At 35.0% G+C, this 7,074-nt stretch overlaps 1 pseudogene across 1 annotated transcript; it reads right to left on the bottom strand.

Moving 5' to 3' along the window:
• Window positions 1-2,593: 2,593 nt before the first annotated feature.
• LOC306854426 (histidine N-acetyltransferase-like) lies at window positions 2,594-7,074 on the bottom strand (annotated as a pseudogene). Its single transcript has 3 exons — window positions 6,886-7,074; window positions 5,586-5,811; window positions 2,594-3,129 (listed from the first exon to the last, which is right to left on the bottom strand). The product of its transcript is annotated as a histidine N-acetyltransferase-like (transcript).

Below are 7,074 nucleotides of genomic sequence, written 5' to 3'. Positions count from 1 at the left end.
TTCCTGCTGCGTGCTGCAAAATACAGAGGAAATCTTTCATTTTGCGTCACGTATTCTTATATATTGGGTCCACAGGATAATGCATGTTTTTCCTCAGCATGTTGGATGCCTTGTGTACTGAATTTCATTCATAAAAGCTTTTCGAAAGAGGCCTTCTTTGTGACTGCCTGCTCTCTGGCTGATAGTAAAAGACAGACAAAAGACTGTTTCTCAGACACAGATTATGTCAAATCCAAGATTAAATTTCACTGTCAGTTATAGCAGTTTCTTCTTAGTCCAGGCCTTGGTTTAATCTGTGTGTGGAAAACTGGCTCAAAACGCATTTCTCATTTGAGCATCAACTTCACACACTTCTGTTAATAGGTTACTTATTTAATATAATTTAAAATTTATTTTATACAATTTAACATTTTAATTTAAATAAGAAAACAATATAAAATATTTTTAAAAAGCTAAAAATAATTCAACAAATGTTGACATTTGAGACAAACTTTTATCCAAAAATATGACTAAAATCACAGTGATCAATTTGGAAACATTCTTAATGCTGAAAGAAAAAGAATAGTAACTTGTCATTGCAAGTATCTTTCACTAACATCCTTTTTTGTTTTCTCCGCTGTGATCTGCTGAGTCTGTGCTCTGAAGTGACAGCTAAGTTGTTAATGAGTTAGTCAGTGACGCAGCTGTGAAATTAGACCTTTCTCATATGTTAATAATTCAGTCTCTTGCTGTCCATGTTAAAATATAATGTATGTTAGGAAGGATTTCACAGTTAAAATATAAATGTGACATAAGTAAAAAATTTGAAGAAATATAAATAAATGTCATTTAAGCTTTTCATAAAAGCATGCATGTAATGCACCTCTATTGCAAGACACAAGATGTCTCCACTTATTCCATGCATTTAATGAAGCTGATGGCTGTAATTGTGTGTCTGGATGGGGGTCTTCATGTGTGCTCGTGAAAAGAGTGAGGGAGAAGGTGATCTGCTCTGTCATGAGATGCTCTCTAATAAGGTCTGGTATGAGGAACAGATGGACATTATTTGAGAGATAGAACTGGAACTAAATGAGTCTAATGACAAGCCAAGTGCTTCAGCAGAGCAAGAGTGACGTGAAACTAATGAAGGAAGAGAAACGAAAGGACAGAGGTGGAACAGTGAGAACGATGGAAGGGCTGACCGTGACGGAAAGACATAAATCATGGTTGCAAAGTAAAGAGAGAGTATTACGGAGAAGAGAGAAACAGAATAGCAACAGGAAAGAATGTGATAGAGAAAGAGAAGAACAACATAGATGGGGAGAGAGGAGGGGAATAATTTGCTGATAGATAGATTCTCAGCACATCCATTACACAGTTGCCTGTTTCTCAGACGTCACACATTTTCTCCAAGGACTCCTCGTGCGCTTTCCCATCATGAAAGGCAATTACAAAGCACCCTAGTGGAAAAAGAGGCTGATTTTCCACAGTGTTATCTTCCTTTTTTCTTGTCTCTGCCATTACCAGTTACCTAACAGCTGTAATGTACCGTACATACAGTAAGAGACACTGTGACTTTGGATTTTGTTGTATTAATTATTTTGAAAAAAGATTTTATTGTTGTTTATACAGTTAAATAAATGTATATATTTTTTGTAGTAGTGTTAGATACAGAATTATATTAATGGATAAACATACATACATACATGCATACATACATACATGCACGCACGCACACACTCACTCACACACACACAGAGAGAGAGAGAGTGCTTTCCTGTAGCTCCAATAGTAGAGCATGGTGCTAGCAACGCCAAGATCATGGGTTCGATTCCCAGGGAAAGCAAGAGCTGATAAAAATGTAAAAAACTCTCACTTGAATGCAATGTAAGTCGCTTTGGATAAAAGCGTCTGATAAATGTAAATGCTAGATAGGTAGATAGACTGCTGTTGAAATGTTTTGGGGCCAGTTTAAGTTTTAATAAATGCTTTTATTTGGCAAGGGTGCATTAAATTGAATTCAAATTCAATAATATGATTATAACTTAAAATTTCAACATTAGAATAAAATGCAATGTTTCAACTTAAAAAATAAATCTTTGTGCTTGACTTAAAATTAAGCTTAGTTAATTTAAGTTTTGTTTACTTTAGTTAAGTTTGATATTTAAGTTATCAACAAATGTTGCTGTTGTAACAAATTGGGCACTTTTCCACAAATATACTAAGCAACAAGTGTTTCAGCATTGATTAAAAAAAGCCATCCTTTTAATGTATTATATTAAAATGATCAAAATCAGTTTGAAGTACTTTTCATTTCAAACTTTCAATTCATAAATCATCCTGTACTTATGAGGCACGTACATGCTTCATGTTTCTGACATCAGCATCTGTTAAAGTAATGAGTTCACCGAGTTTGTTTCACTGTGCCTTGTTTCACTCAGGCACAATATAGTTGTACAATATCCTAAACCGATTTAATTAGTTGAACAAATTGTTTGTTTAAACAAAGCTGACAACTCCATTATGGCTAATACGACATCAATTACCAAAAAATTAAACAAGTCTTTCTTTATCACCAGCATCTTTTTCTTCTCTCCATCCTCTTTAGATATCATTATAGCTCTCTTTCCAAAAACAGCTGCTCCCAGTAATCCCGGAACTGCTTCACTGTCTCATGGCCTTCACAAAACTGCTTTAAATCTTCCCATAGAGACTGATGCATATAAATATGAACCAAAACCAAGCCTTGAATCTCACTTTTCACGCTGTTCAGGTGAGCTGTTAGTGCTTTCTTTGCTAAAGAGGTGTCCGTCCCGTACAGATCGCTATTAAAGCATAGAGACCCTCTGTTAAAGGGAATAGGATAGGGAGGTGTAGTGGAAGCTCATGAAAAGAGTTTCGCCTTGCCAAGACGTGAAGGTTACGCTCCATGAGCTTCAAGGGCTGCCAATCCTGGATGATAGCACCGCCTGGAAGCTGAAGTCTGGAAGACAAGTCTGAATCCAAGAGAAGGGTCTTAAGATCATCCAAGTCCTTTACTGGCACTAAAGGACTGCTACTCTTAGACTCATCTGACACAACCAGTTTTTCCTTTAGGCCTGAGACAAAGCTATCAAAACCTTCAGAATCCCCCCATAGAGAGAGAATGGCCTGGTTTATAAAGACACAAAGAGAAAACAGAGAAAAGAAATACTGTTAATGTTAGTGGTATTCCTATTACTATTCATAGTTTTCATGTGACATGAAAATGTGACAAAGCCCACCTGAAGGGCAAAACAAGGCTTTCCTTCACTGACCGCCAGTTTTTTTTTTCTCCAAGTATGAAGAAGATATAATAAAGTAAGATACTGATATTATAGGCCAAATTCAGTATATTGATGATGATAATAATAATAATCTTTTAATATCATTATTTTAATACATTAAGGCACTTTAAGTGTTTTTCACATTAAATGTCACGCTGTTTTTAATGATTTAAATATTGCGGCAGGTGCTTTATGTGGATTGCAAATGGCCAAAACTTGCATTTTATTCACATGTCCTCGTTTTATTCTTTTGAGATGTGATCTAAATATTTGTGGATTGGAAGGAAAAATATGGAAAATTGACAAGCTTTTGCTGCAGTTCTTTGGATGTTTTGCCCTCTAGGTCTTCGAGCCGGTCATGTGACTGAAAACTATGAATTAGTGGTATGGATCAAAAGGTAGTGAGAGGAAGTGAAGAAAAAAGAAACCACTTTAATGGAGTGCATAATTCATTTAAAACAACTATCAAAAATAATACAAAATGCAGATTACAATGTATCTTGATTAGCAAACATTTTTGGGGGGGATCAATTTGTTTTTATTGTTTTTGCATAGAAAGGGTCATACATAATTGTACATAATACAAACTTCCTCAAAATATACCCCCCCCCCCCAATAAATAATGATTAAATCCAATAATAAAACAGCCATTTAAAAATAAATATATAAAATAATATAACTAAATCCAATAATAAAAACAGTTTAAAAATAAAATTATTAAATAAAATAAATAAATACAAGATACAGTCTGCAATATGACAAACTTAGGATAGAGTAGCGCATAGATCATCAGATGTTGAAAATTCAAATTCTGTTAAACCATCTGCAACAGCTTTCCATGCCTCAAGGGTTAAGGCTCTAGCTTTATTTATTCTGGCTGTTGAAAGTTCTAACTTTACTGTATCATGAAACTGAAGTAGCCAGTGTCGCACAGATAAAGCATGAGGAGGGAGCCATCTTTGTGCAATTATCTTTTTCGCAGATGTTAGTCCTGCCAACCAGATCTTTCTTTGTAGTTCTGTGAAACCTAAATTGGAATAATCATTTAGAAGGAGCACTACTGGTTGCATTGGTATATCTTCTCCTATTATATCAGACAGTTCTGATGAGATCTTTTCCCAAAACTCATAAACCTTCTCACATTCCCACACCATATGCATGAATGTTCCTACATGTTGGTAAGGACAAAAGTTACAATGAGGACTTGAAACTAATTTAATGAGAAAACGTTTCTTTGGTGTCCAATACAATCAATGACAAAATTTGAAATGAATTAATTGGTGGTTTGGATTCTTTGATGCACAAAATAAATTTTTCCATACTGTCTCCCAACAAATCTGGTCAACAGACAGCTCCCTTACCCAGATCATGTGTAGTGGTAATTGCTTTATCTTAACTTCAAGAAGGCGAGAATAGACAGCTGACACTACATTTTGTTGAGAAAAATTAGAGGACCAACTGTGAACTGGATGTGTTTCGAGAGCTGATCCCCAATGGACTCCATATGCTCTGAGGGTTGAACGCAATTGCAAGAACAAAAAAAAGGATGATGCATGTACGTTAAAAGATGCAACTATATTTTGAAAGCTAAGCATACCATTATCATCCCAATATGTCAGCAAGAGTCCTTATTCCCTGCTTTGACCACTGTTCTGATGTGAATGGTTCAGAACCACATTTAATGTTCCTATTACGCCACAAAGGAGTCTGTAAGTGCCATTTGTTATCGAAGCTTAATAATTTCTCCACTGCTCTGAAAGTGTTAATTGTGTTTGTTACGATAGGGCCAAATAATTGTTTGCAGTACTTTAAAGAGAGTCCAGAGAAAAGTACATCTTCAAGTCTAATTGGTTTGACAATTGCTTCTTCTATTTCTCTACAAGGTGTGGAAATCATGGGGTCAAACTTTGTTTGACTGCACGTAGTTGGAATGCTTTATGATATAGCTCATAATTAGGCAGGGAGAGCCCTCCCTCCATTTTAGTATGTTGCAAAGTAGACAATTTTAACATTTTTTTAATGAATAACTTGCTTTTGCAGCTGTTTTTAGAACATATTAAAAGAAAGATATGATAAAGATATGACGCTACAACATGTTTAAATTTTTTGGTATTTAGTACATTGCAATAAGATTAAATTTGCTTGCATTTGTTAATAAATTAGATATCATAGCAAATTATTTATTTAGTCTAGTCTAGTGTTCATTTATAGGTACACTATTGTTAATTGTTCATTCATTTTTGTTCATGATACATTAAATAACGTTCATTTGTAGAACTCACTTTTCAAATTTTAACTCACCCGTCTAGCCAGAAGCGTGAACTTGCTCAGATTTTCAGGCCCTAGGTCATCTCCTCTGGTGAGGCGCTTGGTCTTCACGTTAGGGTAGACCTTCTTTATGTAGCCATCAACAAATCTCTGGATCACTCCAGCTAGACCACAACCCCTTTTGTTTGGACACACTCTTAACCCCTCTACTATTACAGTTTCACCTCCCATCAACCAGCAGGCCTGACTCCAGAGCCGCCTAAAGGCACACAGGAATAATTATTGAAAAGGCTGAAATAACTGGAAATAAAATGGTAAAATTCCAGCGGGTTTATGATTGTGATCATAAATTAAAATAATATGCCAACAAATCAAGCAGCATAACATCATTCATACTGGAGGCTGTAGGAGTAACTGACTAAAAACTTAACCTCATGTATCAAATCATTAGGAAGCAATTTTCTTTTATCTTCGAGATTGAAAATATTAATATTCTATTAATTGTACTATTAATAAGTACTTTTAGTTAACAATATGAGGAAAAGTTGTCTGCTTTTCTTAACATTCAAAATTCTGATAACAAAAGCAAATGTGCAAAAGTGCTCCTAGTAGCTTATTGGTGCTTTAGGGCAGCCAATGGAGGTTCACTAGTGTGTAACAGTAAAAATAATATAATATAATGCTATTAAACAATATAATACTATTAAAATGACAGTAATAAACAATTCCAATGGTGCTACTGGCCTTATCTGACCACCCTAGACTGATTATATGAAGAGCAAAACTGTGGTATAAATGTCAGATACTGCATTCAAGTATATGGTTCACGAGTCAATCAATTATGTGCATAGCAGAGAACACACACATTGATGTGGTTCATTTAAGTCACAAGTTATAATGTTGTCTTTCTGAGAACTGAAAGCATGGCATTTCTCAAGAGACACATCTTGACTTATTTTACCCATTAACGTTTTCTTATCATAACAGTTAGTGATTTGAATAGTCCATTAATTATAAGACATGTCCATGTTAAATGTTAATTATTAACATTTCAAATGTTATACATGTGCCTTGATAACATACAAGTTTAGATTACCAAATAAACAAGCAATACTGTTAATTTCTAGAACATCCTATTTTGAGCTTATAATACAGGTTTATGATAAAATGTGTGTCTACTTGCTAAAATCAAGACAGAGCTGAAAAATAAATGCAACAATCATGCAATTTAAAAATGCCAATTAATATTTCCTCGCAGCTTCTGGCTGAGGTTAAAACTAAAATCAGAAAACACATGGGTCTTATCAAACCTTTTTCCTCTTGAATCTCTTACCAGCTTCCTATCTCTTCGTGCTATAATAACCACTCTTCCTGGCTCAGTCATAGAGGAGTGATAGCGATGTGGATGGTAGTCATTGCCACCATATATGTCTTGTGACATGGCCATCATGTCATCATGATCCTCTGGTCTGGCCAGACAGAAGATCAGTCCATCACTTTCACCCACACAATGTGAATCCAT

This window comes from Barbus barbus (assembly GCF_936440315.1).
Source record: "Barbus barbus genome assembly, chromosome: 1".
In the NCBI taxonomy this organism is placed as follows: domain Eukaryota; kingdom Metazoa; phylum Chordata; class Actinopteri; order Cypriniformes; family Cyprinidae; genus Barbus; species Barbus barbus.
This window is presented reverse-complemented; position numbering and strand designations above follow the sequence as displayed.